The 11,061-nt window shown below is 41.9% G+C and overlaps 1 pseudogene across 1 annotated transcript; it reads right to left on the bottom strand.

Moving 5' to 3' along the window:
• Positions 1-7,554: 7,554 nt before the first annotated feature.
• Positions 7,555-9,344, bottom strand: LOC116274533 (annotated as a pseudogene). The gene has a single exon (XR_004183276.1). The product of XR_004183276.1 is annotated as an alpha-enolase pseudogene (transcript).
• Positions 9,345-11,061: the final 1,717 nt, after the last annotated feature.

Below are 11,061 nucleotides of genomic sequence, written 5' to 3'. Positions count from 1 at the left end.
CTTTTTTTGGTTCTTCTGTGGGAACAAGAACACGCGTATGCACAAACGAATTATTTTTTACAATTCACGGAATTAGAAAACAGCTGCAAGGATGATTCTGGGATTAGGAATAATGATATGCATTTGTTGGAGTAGAGAGGTCATCTTAATATGTGCAGGGTGCCTGACTCGGTGTCCAAAGCCAACTGCTCATTATAGTCTTGTACTACGACCTTGGGGACGCTGAAAGCACTTACCTGCTCTCTTCCTCGGCTACTTTTCTTCAGAGCCAGACGAGCCCGTGGGTTTATCCCCAGCAGTCCTGGGGGCTCAGACACTATCTCATTCTTTCCTTTTTCTGAGAGTTGTATTTCTTTTAGTTGTCTTTTCTGGTGTCTTGCTCTTCCCAAACCCTCTGACTCTGTCCTTGAGTCACTGCCAAACAGATTGTCAGAACAAGATGCTCGTTGGCCCAGTCCCCTTTTTTGGAGGTGCTGCCCAGGTACACTTGAGTCTTTTCTTTCCTGAACTACCATGACTTTCAAATGGATTCAGTCCAAAGTTAGCATGTGATGAAGACACATTCGCAGGCCACAGTTTTTCACCTAGTTAGTTAACAAGGCTGAGAACTCAATCTACTGCCTTTTAACAAGTCATCAAGCAGAAAGCACAGGGGGTTTGCTGTAATCAGGTTTGGATCATGAGTCTGTGCTGCTGACTCATGATCCAGAAGCAGAAGCTGCAGGAGCCCCCTTTCACATGCTGTCTTTCTCCGACTCCACAGCAGCCCAGCCTGCCAAGTGAGGCTACACACCTAGGGCAGCTAGTCCTGGCTTCTCTGTTGCAGTCTTAGCTGTTTTTGACCAGTTTTCTTCCCTTGCACATGTCTTCTAGAGCTGCGCTGTCTGTGCTGTATGGTATGGCCTATTAACTCCCACAGCCCCATTCCCAGCCTACACTCAGGACTGACTACACTCTTTCTTCCTCTAAAACTAGTTTCTTTCCTTCTCTCCTGCTCAAAGAAACTGCAAGCTCTTATAGTAACTGAACTCTTATTGAATTCAGAGTAAAAGTGCTAGGATGTAAAGTTACTCTCTAATATCAAAAGCAGTGAGGCACATAGACATCAAGGAGCTCTATAACAAAAAAAAAGAAAAAAAAGAAAAAAAAAGAGAATCCTACTCAGTTTGTGATAGGGGACAAAACAAAAATAGAAAATTTATTTTTAGGAACTCAATTATCTTCCTCCAAAATTCATGTGCTGAAGTCTGAACTCCCAAAGTGACAGTGTGCGGAGATAGGGCTTTTAGAGTGGTAGTTTAGGTTACATGAGGTCATAAGGTGGGGCCTTAATCTAATAGGACTGATGTCGTTCCGAGAGAAAGAGCCATCACGAGCATGCATGCATGAAGGAAAGGCCATATGAGGACACAGCGAGTGGATGGTATCTGCAAGCCAAGGAAAGAGGCCTCGGGAGAAGCCAACGCTGCCCACTCCTGGGGCTTGGATCTCCAGTGTCTAGAACTGTCAGAAATAAATTTCCGCCATTTAAAACACCTAGTCTGTGATATTTTCTAAAGGCAGCCTATGAAAACTAATACAGATATCAACTTCTAGAAGGATCTTTGAGCAGGATATGGACCCTGAGTAGGACAGGGAAACAACATCAGAGGTTACTAAGAGATGTTTTCTGACACATGGTAGACCCTAAGTATTTGAGGGACGGATGGGAGGATGGGCATTTGGATGGAGGAATGAATTAGTTGGACATTGATTGTCCTAACAAGAAGAAGGATGTCTCCAAGGATCATACAAGGCACTCTCCCAAATAAAAGTGTGTGGCACATTTCTAATTAGCACAGTACCTGACACATTAATGAGAATCAATAAAGTTGGGCATAATCTGAACAGAATCTTTTTTAATCCTTGGATGTATGTAGGTATGTGTTTTTGTATTTTTCAAAGACCAGCACTGGCTCTGGCTTACCGAAATAAAATTAAACAAGTCTGAGTCACCTGACCATTCCCCATGGGTTTTCTTCAGGATGTTTTTTCAAAGAAAACTCTTCAACTGAAAGAAGTAGGTTACATTTGACGAGCTTTAAGTGAACACTAAAGTCAGTCAGTGTCAAGGCCCTCTAAGACTAATCCAGGAAGCTGTAGGCACTTGGGCAGAAATCACATTTCCGATGTGGGAAGCTGTGGCAGTCAGCAGCATGTGTGATGCAAATCATGGGGGACATGGGGAAACTGATTCAGCTTTCGGCAGAAAGTGCCTCCGACTGCACATCTGGGGGTGGAGAAAGTGCATGTGGAGGGATCTGGCAGAAGAAGTCCTGATCTTCAATCCCCAACCTTTACTTGTCTCTTAGCAGATGATTCTCCTTGAGAGGAATATTAAAACTCCATCATTAAACCCCCAAATTGGAATTAACATAAAGTAATCCTGTGGCATGTGTCCATTTATGTTTTCTGCATTGGTGTTAGGAAAGCTGAAATGACATACTCCCACTTGTATTGCTTTGGGAAGAGTGGCAGAATTGAAATAAACTACCACTATTTAACCTTTAAAATGAGGCAATTTGTAACAGGTGAAGGGAGGGAGGAAAGAACATGGACTTTGGAGGCAGAGCTGTGCTCCAGCGCTAAATGCCAGTGTAGCTTGTTCCAGCACCTTCAGGGAAGTTGTCAAATCACCCCAAGCCTCAATTTTTACGTCTGCAAAAATGGAAACATGACTTTGTTTCCAGTAACATAGTAAAATGAGCTACTGCAAAATATCTCCTGTTCACAACACATAAATATGCTGGATAAAATCTAATGACAAAACCAAAACGAAAATCCATGGCCAGGTTCAAGGGAAAGAAAGAGAAGTTTAGGTGCCAGAAATAAAGTCCTTTAAAACCACACTTGAGAGTTGGAGACCTAGTGCTGTTGAATTACGAGGGACCAGGAGTAGGAAGAGAATGTGGGATATATAGGACTAGGGGCTTGGCCTTCCAGTCTTGTAACAGGAAAGTGAGATGCATTAAAAAACTGGGTGCCCACCATGGCTGCAGTAGGGAGACATGTCTACAATGACCCCAAGTGTACCTGGTGGGGATTAAAATGAAAGTAGGAAAATAGGAATTTTAGACACAGACACACACACATACACCAATCCTGAAAAATTAAAAAGCCACAACAAAACAGTATTCTATATTATTAAAGGTACACAAACATGCAGTAAAGGAACAAAATATCCAAAAATTAAACACACCCCTTCAGGTAACTCTAGAAAGGGTGAGTAAGTTGGGTGATGAAACTCATCTGTGTATGTAACATTCCATTTTTTCAAAGGAAAAAGAAAAGGAAGTTAAGAAAGAAGAAATGAATGAAAGGAGAAAGACAGGAAGAAAAGGAATGATCTAAAGTAAATATAGTAAGATGTTAATATTTTTAAAATCTAGGTTGTTTGAGCAGGAATTTTTAAAAATTATTTTTGAAATTTTTTCTATAAGTAAAAATATCTCATATTAAGACAAAAAGAGGAGAAACTACCTATTTTTGAAAATACTTATTTTTGTAATTATTATGATTATGTGTTTTATACGTAATATACATCATGTAATGAGATATATGTATATCACACTGGATATTAATATTATAAATATATACTTAGAAGATATATATCATTTACACCAAGTATATCAGTGTATAAAAAGTATGGTTTTTTCATCCTGTAATTATTTCCACAAAGGTTAATTTTTTACCCAGATTTATCTCTTTCTTTCAAGGATTCGAACTACTGCAGCTTTTGTAAGTTCTTAAAAAGATACCAGAAATGAACTAGACAGGGTTTGCTAGCATTGGCAAGTCCTCCAGTGTGGGGCAGGACCACTGGTCACCAAGGAAAGCAGCTCTGGGCCGGCTGCCTGGGCCTGAAACCCAGTCCTACTGCCTGTTAGCTCTGTGGCTTCTGGCAAGTCTCTTTACCTCTCCACACTTTAGTTTCGCATGTGTAAAATAGCTGTGTGATGGTATTTACCTCAAAGATTGTTATAAAGATTAAATTAATATATTAAACTTTGAATATGGCCTGGCACATAGTAAATACTATCTACATATTATTGGTAATTTTAATTTTATTTATTATTATTATTATTATTATTATTATTATTATTATTTGAGGCAGGACCTTGCTCTGTTGCTGAGGCTGGAGTACAATGGTGCAATCATAACTTGCTGCATGCAGCCTAGACCTCCCAGGCTCCAGTGATCCTCCCATCTCAACCTCCCAAGTAGCTGGGACCGCAGGTGTGTGCCATTACAGTGGGCTAATTTTTGTATTTTTTGTAGAGATGGGGTTTTGCCATGTGGCCCAGGTTGGTCTCAAACTCCTAGGCCTGAGTGATCCTCCCACCTTAGCCTCTCAAAGTGCTAGGATTACAGGCATGACCCACTGCACCCAGCTGGTAATTTTAAAATAATAATTTTAAAAATCCACAAAGTGAATTTATTTTCACAAATTTACAGAGATGTTCACATACTACTTGTGTTGGTCAGTCAATGGCTACCGATGCATTAGATAGTATTTAATGGATAAAGAGTGTTGTCCTCCAGCACTTTGGGAGGTCGAGGCGGGCAGATCACGAGGTCAGGAGATCGAGACCATCCTGGCTAATATGGTGAAACACTGTCTCTACTAAAAATACAAAAACAATACAAAAAAAATTAGCTGGGCGTGGTGGTGGGCGCCTGTAGTCCCAGCTGCTCGAGAGGCTGAGGCAGGAGAATGGCGTGAACCTGGGAGGCAGAGCTTGCAGGGAGCCATGATCGCGCCACTGCACTCCAGCCTGGGCAACAGAGTGCAAGACTCTGTCTCAAAAAAAAAAAAAAAAAAAAAAAAAAGGTGTTGTCCAAAAGAACACCAGGATGGCTAAAGAGTAGAAAGGACAGTTTTCCTGGTGATATCTGTTTGTAAACCAGGAAGAGATAGTTTCTCACACATGCCAAAGTTGCTCTCTTCAAGGAGGGAGAGGGCAGTTGGCTTTTATGCCTCACAGGGCCCGTATCACACAATAGAGTCTTAGATATTCCACAGGTTTTAGGGAAAAGCCTAATTTATGAGAGGAGCTGAGCACGTGTGCAATGAGTAAACTTGGATGTAACATACATCCCAGGTTCAATTTCCAATGGGGTTTTAGATTTAAAATGAAGTGGAATTTGGCTATTTATGTCAAAAGATGGACCACAGGACACAAAGACAGTTTGTGCACAATCTCTATAATCAGGCTGAAATTGACTTAAGTCTGCAGCTGCCTGTCAGGAAAGGGTGTTTGTCAGGCTGGTCCTCTGTCCAGTCGCAGTTGTTGTGGTCTGGAGTGTAAGTCAGCGTTAAGACAGGTCTGATCATTTGTCTGACAGCTCCCATTGTTAGGGAGTTTAGCAAGCATGTGATTTTTCTTGCAGCCATAGGAATTTACGGAGTTATCATGTCAGTCAATTCCTGAACCCTCAACCTATAGGTGTAGGTAATGTTGCTTCTTTAACGTTGCAGTCCCTCTTAGTTGATAAAGGGGCATTTATTTTGGTCTCTGAAATCACAAGAGGAGCACCCCCACAAGGAGCTCCAATGCTTCTTCCAGCCTTGCTCCTCCTGAATTCTCATGTTTTCTGCTGGGAGCTGGGTCTGCTGAGCTGCTACCCTACTGCCATGGTACAATTTACCATCTGTGTCAGCTCATCATGTCAGGTTAAGGTGGAAATGAATGGCAATACCTACTCTCTTTGATGTTGAAAACAGGGAAATCATTCTTTCCTTAAGGTTAAGTAAGACCAAGCAGTGAAGCACTCAGCATGTTGCAGAGTGGTACACACACGGCAGGGTCTGGTGTTTGAATCACCACTGCCTTATCTGGAGACCTTGTCCTTTTTTTTTCCTGGACTGCTCTTTATCTCACCTTTCCAATAAAAGGAATGAAGGGAAATAACATGAGAAGACAAGAAAAGAGAAGAAAACAAAAAAAGGAAAAGAGAAGAGATAAGACTCAGTGGTGTTTTCCAGAATGGCCTGCAAGGCCAGAGGTGTGCTGGTGGGTTTGAGCAGGATTAGTAGGCAGCTGGCTCAGAACATGGTCCAGTGACAACCTTCACATGTTGCTAAAGCGCTTACCTCCTAAGGAGAAGGCAGGTACTTGCTGGCTTGTATTTTGCTTGCATTGTGTGAGGTCTACCAGATGAGAGGTGGACACCACGAGCTCTGCTTCCACAGCCCCCAAGTCTGTTCTCTGAATTCTTGTTGATCAAAGACTCAAAAATATCACTCTGAAGGTCAGATTCTTCTTAGCCTGCATGAGGAGCCTCTATATCTTAGCTAAGTCCTAGATCCAATGATGTATAAAAGCAATTAAATCACGTGAAGACCTTTGAATGGCTCTCATCCTATTTGGAGAAACAGAAAAGTACATGGTGACCTTAGTACAGAGTGGAGCTGCAAGCTTTCTTGGAAGGCACCCTCAGGAGGGTCACAGTCTCTGGAGGTATGGGAGATCCAGCCCAAATCATAGGCAGGAAGCCTGACATTTTGCAAATGCACTGAGTCACTCCATAATGTTCTGTGAACTTCCTTTTTGAATTTTCTGGATCGGCTCTCTGCAGTTCCTAAATTAACAACCTACAAGCTAGCTTCTTCATTCTCCTTTTGCTGAAGGTATCTAGTCTCATTATGTCTATTTATAACAACATAAAATCCTTCTGTGAATGAGACTAATAATATAAAATGTATCAAAGTCATGTCCAAGGACTGCAGGGCATATTAATTTGCTTCCATGGGTTTTAACTTGGCAGTTCCCATTAACATTAATGGGATTATTAGGTTAAAATGCAACATAATGAACAAAGAATCGTTATTACAACAGGCCCAAACAATTCATGTAAGAAACAAAAATTCCATAATAATGCATATTACATGTAACCATTAAAACACGATTACCATATCATGGAGGAGAACTTTTATTATTCAAAAATATGTTCATAAATTTGGAATGCATGCTGGATCCTAACTGGTCACCAAGCCCTGTGATGGTAATAATGTGAGGCTCCTCCCCTTTGTGGTGGTTATTGCTAAGGGGAAACTCTTTCAGTCCCAAGGAGAGCTCATTAACAATAACATCTGTTATTTATTACTACCAAAATGAAAGTTTTGTTTTCAGAAGATGAAACTCCAAGCAGAATGATGCTAAGATAGGTAAAATTTGCAAACTAAATTATTTCCAGACAAATCAACCTCTGACAAAAATTATCCTGGCAATGTATCAATAAAGATCACTCATGCAGTTAGAAGCAATGCAAAAATAGCTTATAAAAATGTGCTCTTCCCTGAGTGCCTACCTCATATTTAAAAAAAAAAAATTGGTACTGCAAAATTAGCATCCAGAATAATTGAAATATATATATACACACACACACACGTGTATATATACACATACACACATGTATATACACATATATATACACACACATATACATACATATATGCATATAAAGTCTATTTTTCTATCTGTATGAGTTTATTTATTTATTTATTTATTTATCTCATGGGTCACTGAGGCTTTTTATTTTAAGCACAAAACCACCGGGCATCTTGCCTGTGGCCACCCCGGAGATGACACGAGGCTCACATGACTCCAGACACTTGGTGGAAAGTAAGGCGAGAAAAACAGTGATTTGGGCCAATTACACGACGGCAAAGCTAGAGCTGCCAAACAGGGCTCCGGGGAGCTTGGTTCTGTAGAAGTTCTAAGGAAGCGGCACGGACTCCATGGCGGTGGGTGAGGGGCGCTAACTAGCAGGGACCCCTGCAAGCGTTGGTCGGGGCCTCGAGCTGCCCCAGCTAACACAAGGGGAGGGGTTCTATTTAGCTAACAGGTGACCGAAGGGCTTGCCTGCCCACAGCTTACTTGGCCAGGGGGTTTCTGAAGTTCCTGCCGGCCAACTTAGCCTTGCTGCCCAGCTCCTCTTCAATTCTGAGGAGCTGGTTGTACTTGGCCAAGTGCTCAGATCGGCAAGGGGCACCAGTCTTGATCTGCCCAGTGCACAGCCCCACAACCAGGTCAGCGATGAAGGTATCTTCAGTCTCCCCAGAACGATGAGACACCATGACGCCCCAACCATTGGCCTGGGCCAATTTGCACACCTGAAGGGACTCGGTCACGGAGCCAATCTGGTGGACTTTGAGCAGGAGGCAGTTGCAGGACTTCTCGTTCACGGCCTTGGCAGTCCTCTTTGGGTTGGTTACTGTGAGATCATCCCTGACTACCTGGATTCCTGCACTGGCCGTGAACTTCTGCCAAGCTCCCCAGTCATCCTGGTCAAAGGGATCTTGGATAGACACCACTGGGTAGTCCTTGATGAAAGACTTGTACAGGTCAGCCAGCTGATCAGGTGAGATGTACCTGCTGGGGTCATCGGGAGACTTGAAGTCCAGGTCATACTTCCCAGACCTGAAGAACTCGGAGGCTGCTACGTCCATGCCAATGACCACCTTATCAGTGTAGCCAGCTTTCCCAATAGCAGTCTTCAGCAGCTCCAGGCCTTCTTTATTCTCCAGGATGTTGGGAGCAAACCCGCCTTCATCCCCCACATTGGTGGCATCTTTCCCGTATTTCTCCTTGATGACATTCTTCAGGTTGTGGTAAACCTCTGCTCCAATGCGCATGGCTTCCCTGAAGTTTGCTGCACCGACTGTGAGGATCATGAACTCCTGCATGGCCAGCTTGTTGCCGGCATGAGAACCGCCATTGATCACATTGAAAGCCGGGACTGGCAGGATGACTTCAGAGTTGCCAGTCAAGTCAGCGATGTGGCAGTACAGGGGTACCCCCTTCTCAACAGCACCAGCTTTGCAGATGGCGAGGGACACCCCCAGAATGGTGTTCGCACCAAATTTAGATTTATTTTCTGTTCCATCCATCTCGATCATCAGTTTGTCAATCTTCTCTTGTTCTGTGACGTTCAGTTTCTTGCTAACCAGGGCAGGCGCAATAGTTTTATTGATGTGCTCAACAGCCTTTGAGACACTCTTCCCCATATAGCGAGTCTTATCATTGTCCCGGAGCTCTAGGGCCTCATAGATACCAGTTGAAGCACCACTGGGCACAGCAGCTCTGAAGAGACCTTTTGAGGTGAAGAGATCAACCTCAACAGTGGGATTCCCATGAGAGTCAAAGATCTCCCTGGCATGGACCTTGAGAATAGACATAGTGAACTTCTAGCCGCTGGGTCTCGTGGCCTAGGAGAAGAAGCGGCGGGTGCAGCAGACACCGAGGTGAGTGTGAAGCCGGTGAGGTCTGCGAGGTCTATGCGCTCTGGGTCCCCACACCTACTGTCCTCTATCTGTATGAGTTTATAAAGGTGGTCATGATAAACTACTACAGACTGGGTGGCATAAATAATACAAATTCATTTTCTTACAGTTCTAGAGGCTGGAAGTTCAAGATCAAAATGTTGACCGATTTGGTTCTCCTGAGGCCTCTCTTTGGCTTACAAATGGTCCTTCTCACTCTGTCATGTGGCCTTTCCTCTGTGTGTGCTCATTCCTGAGGTCTCTTCTTCTTACGAGGACACTAGTCCTATTGGATTAAGGCCCACACGAATGACCTCATTTTGACTCACTCACCAATTTAAAGACCCTATCTCCAGGTACAAACACATCCTGAGGTGGTGCAGGTTAGTACATCTGCTTATAAATTTGGTCTATAACCAACTATCTATCTGATTTCTCTCTTCTCTCTCTCTCTCTCTCTCTCTTTCTTTCTCTCTCTCTCCCCCTTTCATTTACCTAGTTTTCAAACCTGTTGTTCTTAAACCTGGAGAGCTATAAAATTGATAGTTCTTCTTAAATAAAATTGATATATATTTGAAAACTGCTGACTGCATTTTCATCCTGACCTGTCTTGCTTCTAGCAATGGAAACCAGTCACTTTCCCATTTATAAGGCAGAGTTTCCAATTTCTACTCTGGGATTATTGTGGGTATTTAACACCTAATTCTGGTCCACAGATAGTCATCAATGCTTGCCAGTTTCTTTACTTTTATATGTACTGTTCATTCAGATTAAAGCAAAGGGACAATTCCACTGATTGTCAAATACAGCTTTAAATTTACATTGTATGGGAAAATTTTCCAGATGACTGAAAGAGCCAGTTTACATTCAGCAGCAGTTATAGACACTCTTAAAAATGAAGGAATAATTTGTGCAGACAATAGAAAAATTAGTGATAATCTGACAAAACCATAACAAAATCTTGTTTGTAACAACATATTTTACTCCATTATAGAAACCACATATACAAACCACTGTTGGAAAGAGTTTGTCTTGTTGTAATCAGGGTTGTATTTAATTCAAGCCATTCATTTATACATGCATCGCCTCACATATTTTGCCTTCAAAGTAAAATTAAAGCAATGAGAAAACTGCCTACTTTTATCCACGTGTAAGCTTTAAATCTAGAAAGACAGCATAGTGACTCCAGAGGTGGCAGTGCAGGTGATGAAAGAGCCTTATGTCCAGGGTACAAGTCCTGACTTTTCAATTCGCTGGTGTAGTGACATTGAGCAAGTTTCCTTCTCTGTGTTTCGATTTCTTCATGCATTCGAAGAAAGAACATTCAACTTATCCATATGCAAACACTTAGACAATGGGTGGTATTGCACATGCTCTACTTACTGGGAAGTCTAGTTCAAGGAAAAAGAACCTAAACGTTGCTGGGTAATGCTTGGCCTATTTCTTTTCGGTAACATTTTAAATCATCACCACCTAATCACTTCTTTCTTTTCAAAATTTGTCTTACAATGTATTACAAATGATGATTTATATTTATTTCAGACATTATAAATTTTACCAAAAATATTAGAACTAGAGAAATCCCTCATAAATTCCATAACTCAAGGATAATAACTTTTAACATCTTTGCCAATCTTTTTGTACATATAGTCACAAATGCCAGAGCATACATTTTAAATAAACAGAAGTATTCCATATATATTAGGTTATCTACTCATTTTACATGTTCAAGGTTGTTTGTACTAATACAATCATTA

The sequence above is a fragment of the Papio anubis genome, chromosome 4, assembly GCF_008728515.1.
Source record: "Papio anubis isolate 15944 chromosome 4, Panubis1.0, whole genome shotgun sequence".
Taxonomy (NCBI): Eukaryota; Metazoa; Chordata; class Mammalia; order Primates; family Cercopithecidae; genus Papio; species Papio anubis.
Note: the sequence above shows the minus strand (reverse complement) of the source record. Positions and strands in the feature narration are given on the sequence as shown.